The sequence below is a fragment of the Lepisosteus platostomus genome, chromosome 3 (genome assembly GCF_059453375.1).
Source record: "Lepisosteus platostomus isolate fLepPlt1 chromosome 3, fLepPlt1.hap1, whole genome shotgun sequence".
NCBI classification, from domain to species: domain Eukaryota; kingdom Metazoa; phylum Chordata; class Actinopteri; order Semionotiformes; family Lepisosteidae; genus Lepisosteus; species Lepisosteus platostomus.
Window position 1 is genome coordinate 4345182 of NC_142613.1, and position 17474 is coordinate 4362655.

Consider the following 17474-nt stretch of genomic DNA (forward strand, 5'->3'; position numbering starts at 1 on the left):
AACCAGAGGCGGAATCTATGCGGAAGGGCATTTAAAACTGACACCAGGAGGCATGTCTTTATGCAAAGGGTTGTGGGAATGTGGAACAAGCCACCCAGCCACGCTGCTGAAGCCATGCTACCCTCGCTTCCTTCAAGAAATGGATGGGATACAGGGATCAATCAACTACTGTTAAACTGGCAAAAGTGTGCTGCTGTCAGATTGTAGCGAATCTCTGACAGGACAGAACGAAGAGTTAAGAAAAATGGAATGGATGTCAAGGTGCACAGCACACCGCGACGGAGGCCAGCGTATGCAAATAGTTTTAATCTTTAAATACCAGCTCCCAGGAATAAACACACCGGGTGAAAAGCTGTAAAAAGAGAAGGCTCTGGATCTCACACCCAAGGAGAAACACAGGCCAAATGCGTCCCAACGTCTGAGTCACTGAATTCAAAGCCTGTTTTAAGCCTAAAACCGTAATCCATGAGCTGCACTTTAGATTTGCTTAACAATATAGACCTCAGAGGCTCAGTGCTGCCAGCAAATCAGACACAAACAGTGAACAAAACACTTTCGGCAGTTTTCAGACACAGTGACGCCCCCCCCTCCCCCCTTTGCAAAGAGCTCAAAACGTTTAAGCGCACGCCCCTCTCTTCTCAAATGAAATAGCGCCCAGCATCCGACCCGTTAAACGGGCTTGCTCGGGTTTAATTCAAAGGAATTGATCTGCAGAACAGATCAATTTCCAGCTGATCCATCATTTCCGAGGGATCACGTCAAGGGTGCAGTCATAACAGTTCATCAATTACTTGGCGTGGTAATAATTACCGCAATCTAATCTACACGTATACTAAAATTAACTGCAAATACATTCAATCCCCCAGTCCTACAACATTCAGATGCACACTCTTTTTCACACTGCCGGTTATGTAAAGGATTCTGGATTATAATTGTGTTATTTCTAGCTGTGTTTTGGTAGCAGCATAATCACCCTTCCCCTGTTCAAAGCGTCAGAAATAGCACAAAGGCTTGTGGGCCAGGAGATCGCGTAACTCCCCGCGCACCGAAGTGACAATCTGTGACGGATTATCCCGCCATACGAAGAAACACACCGCGTCTGGAATGCTCCTGTTTGCGATGCGCGCTGTCACTTTTCCTCCCAGGCACTTCGAGAAAGTTTCCTCCTTGTGAGAAAATTCAGGATGGGAGCAGTGCAAGACGGAGACTTGCATGCAGACTGGAAAGCAGTCTTTCATGGTGGTGGGAGATGCCTGGAGATTTATTTACTCCTATTTTCAAGTTCACGTTCAAGTTTATTGTCATTATACTCATATACAGGTATATGGTATAACGAAATGCTATTTAGCTAGCTCTCAGACAGTAAGAAGTACAAAAAAACAACAACAACACAATTGTATAAGAACAGAGACAACAGACAGTGTGCAGAACACAACAGGCAATGTGCAAGACTTTATTTTCCATTGTGTTTCCATTTTTTTCCCCATTGTGTTCTAAACTCTGTTTATGCACAACACAGCTGACAGACAGAGCACTAACGCACAATCACACCCCGACACTTGGCCAGCAGTGTCAGGGGTGCAAGCAGTGACCACACACTACAGGCGTGTTACAGTAAGACAGTCAGCAACACGTGCAGATGCAGTACAGGTCAGAGTGTTTGAAATTCACACTTTAATCAATAGCTGGGACCCAACAAGGAGAAAAGAGAGGTGTGACCTTCTAATGACCTTATTTCCCCACACTGACAGAAGAATAAAAAACAGAGTCAGAAACGGAACTCGTGTCTAAATGAAAAAAGAAAAGCTCAGCACAGGAAGGTTTTCTCCCATTTCTTGTGTTCTTCCGAAAGGGCTGGCAGGACGATGCCTATTCCAGGACCATCTGTCCAGCTCCTTCAGGAATTTGGAATTTGTGCATTTGTGTCTCAGTTACAGAAAAAAACCCATCAGATCCACAGGCCGGCTTAAAATATCTTGTACAGTGCAGATGGGAGGGCAAATTCAACTAATTGAGGAGATCACAGACTGCGAGTGAACTCATCCTGTAAAACCCTCTCTAATGCACTGAAACCACAGAGGAAAAGGAGCACAGACTCTCAGCCTCCGCGCGCATTTTACCCAGCAGTCACCCCTGCAGGACATGTGCATGGAAGCCATTTGTAATATCAGCAAATGGCTTCCATGTTAGCATGTTAAATGAACTCAGCAGGCTGCCTAGAGCCTAAGCTCTTGACTTCATGGAACGAGTTCATATTTAATGATTCATCTGACTTTGCTTCCCGGATAGAACCAAGAATCCCTGAACTAGCGGATGAACACGCTCTAATCTCATGTGACACAAACAGATACCTCTGCCAACTCACAGCCTCAGATTCAATTCCCCTACAAGAGTGGAGAGCACCAGTGGAAAGTGTGTCAGAATCAAGACTGTAGCTGCAGTGCACACTGACGTCGGGCTGTGCCACCAGTTCTCTTCGTTTATCTGCGTACCTGCTGACTCCTGCCTGACGCCTCAGCTCCTTTAGAAGAGCACACTTGAGACTGCGAAGATGTTTATCTATATCCCAAAACAGGCCTTCTGAAATCCTCCAACAAACCCCTCTAAAAACACATCCTTTTCAGACCCCTTGATGAGAACAGTATGTTGCTTAAAAGGCTTTAGAAAGACTTAAGAGGATTAGTCTTGAACGGAGTCTTGAACGCTGTCGAAGTGTGCTTCAAACCGAGAACAAGAGGAAACGCCTGCACACTTTTCACTTTGTTTACACAAAGGGTTGTGGGAGTCTGGATCAAGCTACTCAGCCTCATTGTTAAAACCGATACTTAAGTTTCTTTTCAGAAACAGCTGGAAGAGATCCTGGGATCCCTTAGCTGCCAAGCACCCAACAGACCAGGTGTTCTGAAAGGCCTCCTTCTGTCTGTAAGTTCTCTGTTGTTCTTATATTAGGAAAGGGCCTAGGCGAACCCCTCTGATGAAATGCCCTCTAGAAACCTCCCTGATGTCGGTATGACAACATTAAAGTCTACAGAAGGCCTGCTCAAGACTTTGCACTGAGCTCCAGCCTGCAGGACACAGCCGAGTCCCTGGAGAACCTGAGGCTGATTTCCTTACTCTTTCCGTCAGAGACCAGAAATATGCGGCCGTGAGCAGTGATCCGTGCGCGCGCCCATCTCTGGGAGCTTGTTGCCTTTTCAGAGGGGCTCCCGGACAGCGAGCCAGGGATTAAAGTGTGCCCACGTTAAGCTCTCCTTTGTCTTTGCTCCATAGCAGCACATTGCACAGATTTATTGGCAGTGGGGTGGTTTTGTGTCTGATGTTGTCTTCCCCTGCTTGGGCCGGCAGCGTTTCTGCTGACTTTTCTCTACAACAACAAATGCAAACGACCGGGCAATTCACATTCTGGGTGGCAACTTCCAGGGAGCTTTTGTGCAAGAATCCCGTAAATATCGGTTAAGTGGTTAGCAACCCTTCTGCTTTGTGCCAGGGACTCAGAACACACAACTACGTCTGCACCTCTCTGAGAGCTCGTCCCTGCCTACAAGACAACGTCTCCAATGTGCACCATCAAAAACGAAGGCGGCTGGGTTATTTTCTTTCTGCCAGGCTGACTCGCACAGTCGCAGGCGTTTTCCCACCAGGCTCTCCGAGAGCCTGCCTGGACCCCACCAGGACCCTGCCTCTGTCCGTTTTCCTCACCCCCCCAGCAAGCCCCGACAACAAACGGACAAGAAAGAGAAACCAGCAACACACATGCAGCTGTTCTCGAGATTTCATACTGCTGTCCCCAGTCCCCCCGAGCCACCGCGCTCACCCTCACGTGCTCGTGCTGACTGGTCATGATGGTGGGAATACCTGGGGGGGATTCTCACCCAAGGGAAGAACGCCCAGCCGTGGTAGGCAGGCATGGTGGCGCAGTGGGGCCCTGGGTTCAATTCTTGGGGTGCTATCTGTTTGGAGTTTATATGTCCTCCCTGTGTTCCTCCCACAGTCCAAAGACAAGCTGGTGGGTTAATTGGTTTCTGGGAAAACTGGCCCTTGTGTGAGTGCACGTCGGCGTCAGTGTCTGTGTGTGTGCCCTGCGATGGACTGGCGTCCCCTCCAGGGTGTACCCTGCCCTGTGCCTGTTGCTTGCTGGGATAGACTCCGGCTGCTCAGTGATGCCAAATTGGAAAGCAGTAACCTCTGTGGTTACTGGGGCTCTAACACATCACAGGCCAGGAGAAAGGAGGGGAAAGAGCTGCGAAAGCAACAAAAGCAGGATTTTTCTAGCCAGTAAATGTCCGATAAAGCAAGCTCGCTGTCTGGAGCTCTTCAAGAGGGCCGAGAGGCTCTGGAAACTGGCCCCAGCAGACTGCTCTCCTCTCCAGACCACAAAAACACTGAGCCAACGCAGCTTATCAGAGATGTCACATGGGGCCCCCCGAGCTCTATCAAGACAACCCAGAGGAGACTGCGAAAATGTGCTGGGAAGCACAAAACCTAAAAAGTTACAAAACAAAACTTGGAAAACAGAAGCAGCTCCCCACTTCCAAAACGCACGCTGGCCTGACCAAAAATAAACCACCAAACGAAATGAAACAAATGTCGCACCTCACCTCCAAGACCCGTTTCTAGAGCAGCAGAAGAGCACACTCGCTCACAATGAGGAAAAAGTAATTCGACAAAACAGAAAGAGGCAAAATGAGATAGTGGAAAAAAACAATTCTTAATGATACGCATTGGTTTCCATGACGACGACCTTCTGGTGTCGACAAGGAAATCCTAAGCTCCACCCCCCCCCCCCCAGCCCTGAACAGAACACACTTATCTCGGCACAGCAGAGCAGGCCGCCGCCCAGAGCCCGCCCCCCCCGTCGCCGTGGCAACACTCGCCCCACCTGTCCCCTGGCCACCCGCTGCAGATTCATCACCTCGGCTCGGCCGCTGCTCCCCGGAGAGGCTGCGGCCCCAGATAAGGGCGGCCCAACCACAGCGCCGCCGCCCCACCCGGCCCCCAGACCGCCGCGCGGCGCGGGAGATAAGAGAAGGCATTCCCATACCCCGCTCCTGATTCAGACCGCCCCCCTTCAACAACCGTCCGCTCCCTTCACTGCGTGAAGGCTGCACGACATTCTGTACAGGCCGAGCCACCTGGCGCTGACCCAGCCACCCGGAGACACCGAGCGAGGCGACATGTGAGATTACACAGATTCCTCATGAAGACAGAATGACATTTTGGCAGGAAGGGTTGATCCTCATCTCACCAATGGATATCCAGTCAGCCTCGCACCTGGAAATTCCAGTAGTGCCTTTTTCCCGTACCCCCTCCTGCCACCCCATCTACAGCCCTCGGGCCTGTGAAGCAGGGCTCCACTCCTCCATCCAGGCCAGCTATGCCGAAAGCACACCCTGCATGGCTCGTCTCTCTTGCATTTATTAGGATCCAACTGGACTACTGAAACGTGGAATAGTGTTATCTTAATGTCCTCCAGGGGGCAGCGATCTCAGCCTGCGCTGCTTGCCTGTCATGCCTCCCAATGGGCTGGTTCTGTCTGCCCTGCTGTTCGGCACTGCATCTGGGTGTGCCGCACGGGCTGTGCTGGTGTGTCCGTGATCGCCAGGCAGGCCCCGGTCTGCTCCCTGATCAAGCTCTCCGGGCCTCACGGGGCTGGGAGACACAGCCGCAGCGCGCAGCACGAGGAGCCTCGTTAAGAGCAGATCGCTTTCTCTCTCCGGCCCTTCGCCGTCTTTTCTCAGCGGAGCCGGCAGTGTTTATCTCTCCTCCGAGGAGCTGGCAGGATTCAGTTCAGCACTTCTGCCGCGTCAACTTTAGATGAGAAAAATTCAAGCAATGAGCTCGACCCACAAGGAATGGGGAGGGGGCTCAACTCAGGCGCTCTCCACCAGCCTTTGATAGGAGAGCACACAAAAAGCAGGGGGAGAAAAAATGTCTTTCTTTCTATCTTGCCCGCACAAGCTAGATAGGAAAGGACAGGGTAAAAATCTAAGGATCTATTCTGAGTCAGCAGTGATTTAGAAAAAAAGCAGTAAATCATAGCAGGGGATGGCAACACCTCAGTGTTCTAAAAACAGGAGGAAAAGGTTTGGCACTGAACTACTGTGAAAATAAGTTGCCACGTTTTATAGAGAGGGAAATGGCCAATATGAATTAAGAAGCATCTACAGTATCCTATCCCCCACATCTTCCCACAACCCAGGGGCATTTGTGAGAAACATGCAAAGACCCCTGTGGTACAGTCTGATGGATCCCTAGAACCAACACTGAGTTAGCAGCCATCAGAAAGCATCCTGACCAAACTCCTTCAGTCCCTTTGGGTCTGTGGTGAAACTGTGTTCCAATTAGCAGATGAATCAATGCTGGGGGAAGAGACTCCTGCCACCCTCCTGCCTCCCAGCAGGCCTCTGCGCAGCGGTCCGTGCTGGCAGGGCTGATAGAGACGAAGAGGACGTGTCTGGCCCCCGCTTCAGGCATCACATCCATCTTGTGCTGCACCTTTCTCCTTTCTGGTCTCTTTCCACTCATCTTCAGCACTGACAAAAAATATAAATACACCACAGCTTCAAGCACATCAGAGGACGTCTGGCCTGCCTGGTAGTTTGGAATTATTTGATTTCAGCCCTTTCTTGAAAGAAGCCAGCGTATCAGCTTCAACAACCTGGCGAAGCAGCTTGCTACAGACTCCCACAACCCTTCTTGTAAAGAAGCGCCTCCAGATCTCGGTTTTTAATGCACTTTTCCCCAGTTTTCCACCTGTGCCTTCTGGTTCGTGTTTCACTTTTCATTCCGAAGAAATGCGACTTTGTCAAAGCCTCTGAGAATCTGAATACTTGTATCAGGTCCCGCTGTGACGTCCTCTTTTCTGTTCAAGTCGACAGAGGTTCGGTTTCTTCAGCCTGTCAGTGTCGGACATTCCCTGAAACCCCAGAGTGTATCTGGTTGCTCCTCTCCAGACTGATTCCAGAGCACTACATCCTTTCTATAGCGCAGTGACCAAGATTCTGTGCTATTTTAAATAAAGACGTTACCAGTGTTTTTACCTTCCAGATCAACAGCTGCCATTGACCCCTGCCGTGTGCTGGGACTTTACCTGCATGTAAAACAGTGACCTCACAGCTAAAGCTCCCCCTCCCCTCACAGACCCTGTGTTCCCCCTACCCTCATAGACCCTGTCCTCCCCCTACCCTCATAGACCCTGTCCTCCCCCTCTCCTCATAGACCCTGTCCTCCCCCTCTCCTCATAGACCCTGTGTTCCCCCTCCCCTCACAGACCCTGTGTTCCCCCTCCCCTCATAGACCCTGTGTTCCCCCTACCCTCACAGACCCCGTGTTCCCCCTCCCCTCACAGACCCTGTGTTCCCCCTACCCTCACAGACCCTGTGTTCCCCCTCCCCTCACAGACCCTGTGTTCCCCCTACCCTCACAGACCCTGTGTTCCCCCTCCCCTCACAGACCCTGTGTTCCCCCTCCCCTCATAGACCCTGTGTTCCCCCTACCCTCACAGACCCTGTGTTCCCCCTACCCTCATAGACCCTGTCCTCCCCCTCTCCTCATAGACCCTGTGTTCCCCCTACCCTCATAGACCCTGTCCTCCCCCTCCCCTCATAGACCCTGTGTTCCCCCTACCCTCATAGACCCTGTCCTCCCCCTCTCCTCATAGACCCTGTCCTCCCCCTCTCCTCATAGACCCTGTGTTCCCCCTACCCTCACAGACCCTGTGTTCCCCCTCCCCTCACAGACCCTGTGTTCCCCCTCTCCTCATAGACCCTGTGTTCCCCCTACCCTCACAGACCCCGTGTTCCCCCTCCCCTCACAGACTCTGTGTTCCCCCTACCCTCACAGACCCTGTGTTCCCCCTCCCCTCACAGACCCTGTGTTCCCCCTCCCCTCACAGACCCTGTGTTCCCCCTACCCTCACAGACCCTGTGTTCCCCCTCCCCTCACAGACCCTGTGTTCCCCCTACCCTCACAGACCCTCCGCTTATTCCCCTCCCCTCATAGACCCTGTGCTCACTTCACCTCTCCCCATATACCCTGTGCTTATTCCACTGCCCTCATAGACCCTGCGCTCCCCTCCCCTCACAGACCCTGTGCTCATTCCCTTCCCCTCATATGCTATTGTAATGCATCTGATAAGGCAGGAAAACATAACCCCAGTCCCTCCAGGACCAGGACTGGACTCCTGTGCTCCAGCATTCACACCACCGTGCGCAAGAGCTCAGAGGCAGTCTATCCCAGCCCACCCAGGCCTCTTCGTCTCTCTGAGCACGGAGGAGGCCACTACCAGGGGGCAGCGTGACTCACAGGATGACACAGGACTCGGCCACCAGCTCCCCACCTCCGCTCTGCCTTGAAACGGTGCTTCGTGCTCAGAAGCAGCCCCTACGCAGAGAAGTGCCCCCCACACTGCAGAAGACTGATTGTGCGGACTGCTGCAGGCAGTTCTACCAGAATGGCTGAAAGGCACAGTATTTCCCAGCAGGCCTCTCTGTGCCTCACGGGTGTCACGGATCGTAAACCCCTCCTATTAAGGACGCTCCAGCCCTTCCTAGTTTATGATTTATCTCCTGCACCTGCCTCCGGTTCCAGCCCCCGTCCTATGAAAGCCAGACGTTCCTGCCAATCTGGGCTCAGCTTTGGAAGATGGACGCCCGGAAGCCCGCCTACCCGTGAGTCCAGGAGCGACTCCACAGCATAGGCTTCACAACGGCGTCCTGACCATCTGGGTCCAGGACTGGGAGCGTCTGGTCTCGTTACCCCTCTTTTATTCCCCTGACCCTTCGCCTTTACCTTCGTTCGTCTGTGTCAGGATGGATCACCCGGCTTTGGACATTGGCTTTCCCAGGATATTCTAACGGACTCCCTGGGACTTGTTTGCCCTGGACACCCCCCCCTCGAGCACCAGTGCACCTTGGACACGCCCCCTGTTCTTCTTCCAGCCCCTAGCCTAGTCTTTTTTCCATGTGTTTTCTCACTCCCTTCCAGATTGTGCTGTCTGCATAGGGTCCTGAAAGACGCTTCGTGACAACAGGTATCAATGCACAACCCTAGAGCAGTCACGCTCACAACCATAAAGGGACAATCAGCCTGTCCCTCTGCCGGTACAGTGTGTGGCTGTAATACAATGTCCTGCCTGTGACAGAACAACAGTAGCAACAAAATGCATAATATGGAAGACAGTTTTCATTCATTTGCAGATCTTTAAAAGGTTGGAAAAGCATATCTGCATTTTAAACACAAAAGAGTGAGTATTTTGGAAGTATGTGATGACTAATGCTAGAACTTCTGTGCCCAGAAGTCTCTAAAATGCCTCAGATGAGATTTTAAATGATTAAAAGATTTAAAAAAGAAGTACAATACTCCAGCCCTGCAGCTGAATACAAAACATAACACTGAAAACCAGGGTTTGTGACAAGATAATGGTTTTCTACATTTTGTGCATTAAAAGCGAGTATTTTATCACAATGTCACTTGACGTTATAATTAACACAGCAGCACGTTCTGATCCACAAAACTTCCGCGTGAGCACAGCATTGTGGGCAAGTGGTGATTAGCAGGCACTTAAAGCTAAATCTGATTTGGAGTTTCAAGTTCATAACGAATCCAGCAATCGTGAGCAAGGCTGTGTTGTCAATCAAGGAATATTTACGGTGAACGCAGTAATGTTACAGTTGCGTAAGAATACTCTCTGTGGGTGGATTGTCAAATTAGTTGCGTTAAACTGTACATTTCTAAAAGGGATAAATATTGCAGAACATTCTTTTTTTCCTATCAATTGCAGCAACAGTTTTTTCAGATGATGAATATGCAGATGTATGGTACCCACTGCGAAGTACGGTACTGTATTACAGGGTTCCTTAATGGAACATGAAAGCGTTCAAAGAAAATGTGTTCAGCCCTTTACAGGCTGAGTAAAACCAACACTGTGCAATTAAAAAATTGGTATTATAGGAACACTTCTCTTATAATAATTCAATAAATTCAAAGAATGTGCACATATTGACACAAAGAGCAATACCACAAAACCTGCAGAGACACTGGACTTACACAAGCAGTCTAATGAGACAAGTTTTATTTGCATTCAGGGCAGCACAGTAGCGCAGTGGCCAGGGCTGGGGCCCTGGGTTCAATTCCTGACCTGGGGTGCTGTCTGTGTGGAGTCTGTATGTTCTCCTCAAGTTCACATGGGATTGCTACAACAATCCAAAGACATACTGCTAGATTAGCTGGCTTCTGGGAAAACTGACGCTGGTGTCTGTGTGTGTGTCCTGCGATGGACAGGCTTCCTGTCCAGGGTGTACTCTGCCTTTGTGCAACCTGTTGCTTGCTGGGATAGGCTCTGGTTTCCCAGCGATCCTGGACTAATAGTTAGAAAACAGATGGATGGATTTGAAGTCACTGAAGGATTTTACTTTAGCTCCTAAACACAACCCCTATGAGATCCTTCAAGAAACTGCAGAAGAAACTCGGATTCCTCTCATACCCCACCTTTTGCATAAAATAAAGAGAAACGTATTGAATCAGATGAGGCAGACAAGTTTATGTTTTGTTTGCTTGATGAGACGGCGGATAATTTAATTGCGTCTGAGGCGAAGCAATTTGGGATATGGGAGTCTGAGCCCCTGCCAGGCTGTCAGCAGTCTCTCCTGTCTCCGAGCCCTGGCACCAGCACGGACACAGGAGCGGGATGCAAGAGGCAAGAGCTCGGGAATGATCAGGGCTGGGCTGAGACACAGAGCCCGTCCGAAGACTGACTGGTTTTCCAAAAAATAAACATGAATCCCTGAGCGGAGGCACCAGGTGAACCACCGGTTTACCTGGACTGAGAGGCTATATCCTTGACCAGCGAGTGGATCCACAGGCCAACACAGGGATCTACAGTAGGCAGAAAGAGCAGAGGACCTGCTGTTGTCTGAGGGGAGCAGGAGGGCGTCTGAACTGGTGTGGGGAGGGGGATGTGTGTGACTTTCCAACAAGATGCGATTAAAATCCCTCCTGCCCTTCTCACTCACAATCATTTATGCATTTTCTCTACCACATACAGTACACACAATCTTTTCTTTGCTAGTATCAGTCTCTCACCAGTCATCCCACCAAACACAAAACATTGCCTCTTTCCATAAAGGTTACATAAATGTTCTCCATAAATGAGAAGGAGCTACTTAGTCCATCTAACTCATTTTACATCATCCAACCTTTGAAGAATATGGGAGCACCAATAGCATGGCTAGGTTGCTTGTTCCAGTCACCCACAACCCTTGGTGTAAAGTAGTACCTCCTAATCTCTTTCTCAAATGTGCTTCCCCTCGGTCTGCCTTTTTGGTCCTTATGCTTTTAATTGGGTGTTAAATTTCACAGAATGCCAATGCCGAAGAGTTTTCTTTTATTATGAATGAAGCGGGCAGCATGATGGCACAGAGGTTAGCTTCGCTGCCTCCCAGAGCTGGGCGTCTGGTTTTAACTCCAGACCTGGGGTGCTATCGGTGTGGGGTGTGCATGCTCTCCCATGTAAACTTGGAACACTGAACCTGGTGTGAGTGTGTGTGTTTGTGTCTGTGTGCCCTGTGATAGACTAGTGTCCTGTCCAGGTGTATCCTGCCTTGTGACCTTTGCTTGCTGGGACAGGCTCCAGCTCCCCCTTGACCCTGTACTAGATGGAAGGATATATGTACAGGACTCTGAGGTAGCTTCCACAATGAGCACTTTATGGCCCTGTGCTCTATGTCACAGAAAATCCTGAAATCCACTATCTCACCACTGGAACACACTTTGCAAAAGAGAAAATCTAAATGAGTTCAATTACATGGGCCGCACTAACATCTGATCAACACAACCCCCGGCCCACCCACACTGCTGCTCTGGTCCGCTTCATACCTGATGACTCCTCTCAAACATCTAATCAAAAGAGAGAGGTTCAGCTTCTTCATCTTGTTCCTTCATTTTGTGTCACCCTGCTAACAGGCTGCGTTCTTCAGAAGCCCACTCAGGAGGAGGCCAGTCTGTAGTGTGGTTAAAAAGGAAGTACACCTGCTGACGGTTTAAGTGGATTCTAGCAGGGAGTGAGTTACACTTACTATACTTTTTCCACACAAAGATATTGAATGCTAGCTGATTTTTTAAAAATAAATAATGACAAAGTAGAATCTTTGTGCTGTTTGTCAAATGAGGTTATTTGTATCTACGATTAGGACTTGGTGAGGACGAGGTGAAGGACAAGTATGTCTCAACATGTTAAACATTAAAATCTCAAGCCTTACGTTTTCACACACTGTATGACTTCTCTCTTTGTGTTGGTGCACACGCTGCATTTAGCTAAGCTTGAATATGTTACCGGATGGGATTTTACTGCAGTTTTGGAGCTGCTGAAGCACCTTTTAAATCTGACTCCCATGTGAGAGAGCTCTTACACCTACAGGGTCACCACATCGTGCTACAGGGTCGCAAATGTGATCTTCCCACAATCCACAAAGCTTTAACAACAAGAGATTTCAAAATGTTATTATCAAATACCCAGCAACTCGAGAAGGTGTCAGCCGATAGTGAAGTAAAGAATTGAAAATTTTTAGTATTAACAGTACATTACTTTGATCTCTTTCCTTGCAATATTTTTGCTGGAAGGGAAAATCTCAATACTTCACAGGCGCATGCCCCAAATCAGAATACTGTATGGATCATTTCATTTCATCGTTGTGTTAAATAGCGACCCACGCAGTCAGTACTCCATTGCCATTAAACACTCCAGTACAGAAGTCGTGGAGATGCACTTGCAGGGATCCACGCCTGACTCTGTAGTGAAACACAGCAGGGAAGAGGAGGCGTTGGGAGCTATTGGTGTCTTTTTCTTGGAATCAAACTCTCACACAGGTAGGCGTCTGCCTCTTCCATCCAACCCCCTATTTATCTCCTCCACATAAACACATGCACACCTACACACATGCACACACCTACATACATGCCCACCTACATGCATGCACACCTACACACATGCACACACCTACATGCGTGTACACATGCACACACATACTCACACCCACCTCTATCCACACATACACCAACGTGCCCACGCATACACATACACACATGCACATACGCATGTGCATACACGATCACACGCACAAGTACACACACGCATGTACATGCACGGACACATGCATTCACATGTACACACATCTACTGCACACATGCTCATATATGTACACACATGCACTCGAGCACACTTGCATTTGTATTCCTGTCTTTGTGCTGACCTCCCATTGACCCTCATTCTTTTTTTGGTGACCATTTCGCTCTCCCATTAAATAAAACTCCATGTAGAGTGAGAGCAGATCCAAAACAGATCATTTTTTAACATTTTTGGATTTGTAAGCCAGTCAGTCTGAAATACAGTCAGTCCCACTCTGGAGATGCCTCCCCATTGATAGTACAACATGCCAATGCAAACACACACACCAGGGTATTACCTGGGAGTAACAGTGTAAGACAAGCATTCCTAAATGTACGTCTCCCTTAGTTTTGTTTCAGTTTTCTGCACATGTGACTTTTTGGACCCAGAAAGGAACTCTGGGAGCATGACACCAACTTGGAAAAAATTCCCCTAAGGAAGCTGGACATTGCAGAAGAATTTCCTGTTGCTTTTGTTGCTGTAGGATAACACTGGTGTCAGAAAGCTCTTCATGCTACTTGGCTAATGTCACCACTGGCTTTTACAAACATTTTCAAACCTGTTTGTACCCAAACACAAGCAGTGTAGGGCAGCGGTCCGGGTTCTAGACCTGCAACTTTAGGGCTGCAGGTTCGAATCAGAGGTGAGGCACGGCTTCTGTACTCTTGAGCCAGGCACCTCATTCGGGTTGCCCCTGCTTCAATTCTTAGTGGTATAAATACTTCAGTGTAAATGACTTTAGCTAAAACTGCAAGTTAGGTGCATTAATATCTTTTCAGATTTCTTTTCCGTGCTCCAAGAACATTTCCGTCTTGCTTTTCCAATTGGTCTGGGCTACTTTTCCACTTGCCGGACGCCACAAAGCCTTTTTTTTCCATTCGGACGCCGTGTAAACACGACAGACGTGTTCTGCAGCAGAACGGCAGTAACCAGCACACGGGCTCCCTTCGGACAGCGGAATACGAACAAGAGGACACAACCCGGAAACTACGTGGGAGTGGATCTGAAAACAAGAACAGCAGGCGTGACTTTACCCAAGGAGTGGTGGGAGCATGGAACAAGCTACACAGCCATGTGACTGAAGCCGATACTTTGACCCTTACAGACCCTGTGCTGTGGCATCCAGGATAAACAGGTCCCTAAAGAACAGGTCTGTGGGCCTCAGGCAGGGACAGGGGGGTACCTGAGAGAGACGCACACACCTCTGTGTGCAGCAGAGGGGCTTCTGATTCGAAGATGTCCCTCCAGCTCAGATGGATCCCAGCGGCTGTTTCTAGAAGGATCTCCGAAGGCACAGCTCCCTACCCTTAGTTACAGTCCTCAGTGCTCACCTGCTGAGAGCCAAGCCCCAGGGGACTGTTCTTAAAACCCCACAGGGCAAGACCAACAGGACCCAGACGCAGCCTCTCCCCCGTACCCCGGGGTGACAGGGAGTGAGTGCGTCTTGCTGTGTTTGTGGGGGCGCGGGTACAGGCTGTGACGTCTCCGCAGTGACAACGTGGGTCTGGCACAGCCCGGTGGTCTCCGAGCGGACAGGCTTCCTCAGCTAACGGCGCGGGTGAGAGAGGCGTAGCGCGGTGGGTCGGGTTAGGGAGTGGACAGCACCCCTCCTTCCCAATTCCCGGGACTTTGGGGGGGGAACGGCTTCTATCGAGGCGCTCGGACCAGGTTTGGACTGCGTCCAAGAGGCCTAAACTTGAAGCTGCAGTCAGTCAGAGGCGAGACGTCACGGAGGCACGGTCCTCTGTGGCCGCCGACACGCGTGGAGGCGGCAGCAGCCTCTCTCTCTCTCTCTCGGGGCGTGTGTGTGGCTCGGGAGGTTACTGATGGAGCTGTAACCATGGCAGACCGAGCGCGCGCCCGTGGAACCGCACGGGCCGCCCACACGGCGCTCCGGTTGCCTGGGATATTCATCCCACACACAGAAGATGCGGCACCGCACCGCACCGCACCCCCGGAGCCGACAGGGAAACAGAGAACTCCTTCCCGGGAACACGGCTTGTAACCCAACGTGTATATCCCGGCCATGTGTTCAAAGCAACGCTGCGGAATGCTTAAAAAAATAAATCCCCTTAAAGCCGTGTAACAGGTTGACGTGCTGAGCGAAAATGGCTTAACCCGAAGTCGCAAAAACAAGTGCGGATGTTTTTATAGAAGACCCCACGCAGCACCCTACCTCGGCCTCATTTCCACACAAAGGCAGGCGGCCGCTGTCACAAAGAATTCACCGTCCCGACATTTCCCCCCCACTCACCCGCCTAACTGTAGCACACTTGCACAGGTATTTTCATCTGACCGCAGGCGTTAACGATACAAGAGGAGCGTCCGGCGCTTGCACAACGCTGCTAACAGCTAGCGGTCAGGGCAACGGCACATGCCCAGCGCGCGTGTCGACAGCGAGGCGCAGCGCACACGGCCGGGAGATCGCGTCCGCTCCGCGCTGGGAAGACAATATCCCGATTTCTCTGGGCTGCCCTTGAACGGCAAGGCACCTGCGTCTCTCCCGCTCTCGCTCTCGCTTCTGTTACGTAAATCACCCCCCTCACCGCCAGATAAACGAATGACGGAGGGGGAAGAAGAAGAAGAAATGGAAGAAAATAAAAAAAAGAGCGAGCGTACAGTACGTCCGTCTCTGGTGGCAGGACAGAGCACCCCCCCCCACCCAGCGGAAATCACTCAAGGGCTATTACAGACATGTCGGAATTCTCCTCCTGTCTCAGCAGCGATCCCGGACACCCCTACAGCACCCTGACGGGACCCACACGGGCTGTTTTAGTAAGGGTATCCGCACGCGTCTGCCGTATGTCCATCCGTCAAAAAAAACCAAAACAAAACAAAACTACGCGTCCAAGCAGGAGACCGCGTAGCTAAATGACCGCTAGACCTGCCTTCGAATTGGCACCGACAGTCCCCGTGCAAGCCCCTAGCCCACAAAACTGTCACGCCGAACCGCCCGGGAGCCCCACGCTCTCCGCTCACCTTGTGGTTAAAACGTCGAGGAGATCATCCGTAAAATAACGGGACATTTCACGCTCACCTTTCGCACCTACAGCCGGCGGCTTCCCTACATTCGCGCTGGAGTCTCCTTCTTCTTCTTCTTCTTCAGTAACCCAGCAAGCTGAATTTTCCTCTTCTCTTGAATTTATCCCCAGGACAGGACTTTCAGTTTCGTCCGTCCGTCTGTGTGTGCGTGTGTGTGTGTTGTTTTTTAACCACAGGCCAGACCCTCCCTCCCGGTCCGTTCACACCGAGAGCTGCGCCGCTCTGCTCCGGCGGCGGCAGTGCGCGTCTCCGCTCCCGCTGCCTGGCGCACATCTGGCTCGATCCATTCTCGGCGAGGGGAGGGGTGGGGTTCTCGGGAAACATGACATGGCAGTATTTCGCTTCAGACAAGTGCACGCGAAAGTAAAACCCTCCCGTCCCTCGCCCGTGGGGGTGACGGGGCAGGCCGGCACAATGTGAGGTCGAGTTCAGAGCAAGGCGTGGACCTCACACCGCGCGTCTCCGACACCTGGCTGTCGCCGGCCTGCCTTCATTCCGGAATGTGTGACGACGCTTTCGTCGCTGGTCGACTTTTTTTTCACGATGAACTGACAACCCCCTGACTGGTGGCCCAGGTGGTCCTGAGGTGGTTGCCTCAGACATACGGCGCAAACAGGGAGCACATGAATTAACGCGATTCATTGCCGCTGGGGCGTCACGAGAGGCGTCAAGGCGAAAATGTCTGGTGTCTCTCAAGGAGCCGGCCCATGCCAGGAAGAACCTGGAACCCGGTGTACCTCAAAAAAAATAAACACTGGAGATGTAGTCAAGCGAGACGGGAGATTAAAAAAAATGAACTTCTAAAATGGTGTGAAATCAGGGCGTCTCATAAGCTGTGTTCAAAGCAGTGGAGAGCCTAACGAAAATGACCTAAAGGTGTCTATAAAAACAGGTCTTTATAGAGAAGGGGGACATTTCTACAGAGACCTAGAGGTCACCTCTAGCCTGTCCTTGCAAGGGATAATACAACGAGCGGGAGGTGGAGGAGCTGGCCCCGGCTGGGACGCTGCCCGGGACGAAGAGGAACATCGCTCTCCTCTCCTCCGCGTCTCCGGGTCTGCGGTCTGACACGTGACGCGCTGCCATTAGCAGCCCATTTCCTCGGGCATCCTAGCAGCCGTTGCCAGGGCAACCACCTCTCTCGCGGTGGAACCTAAAGCCGGCTGCTCTGGGCATTAAGGAGATTAGAGTTTTTACGATTATAGCAGGCTTTTAATGCGCCCACCGCCCCGCCTGCACTTCACCGTAGGCAAAGCGAGGTCGGAGGCAA

General features: G+C 50.9%; 1 protein-coding gene across 7 annotated transcripts in view; it reads right to left on the minus strand.

Moving 5' to 3' along the window:
- The window catches only part of dmtn (dematin actin binding protein), a 35616-nt gene extending 19112 nt beyond the window's left edge, over positions 1–16504 (minus strand). The window contains exon 1 of one of the 7 annotated variants that reach the window (XR_015934949.1): positions 16200–16501. The gene's annotated coding sequence lies outside the window, so the exon portion shown is untranslated. Of the gene's footprint in view, positions 1–4598; positions 4650–16141 lie in introns of those variants that run through there. The other 6 variants (XR_015934950.1, XR_015934952.1, XR_015934953.1 and 3 more) reach the window with 6 other exon arrangements.
- Positions 16505–17474: the final 970 nt, after the last annotated feature.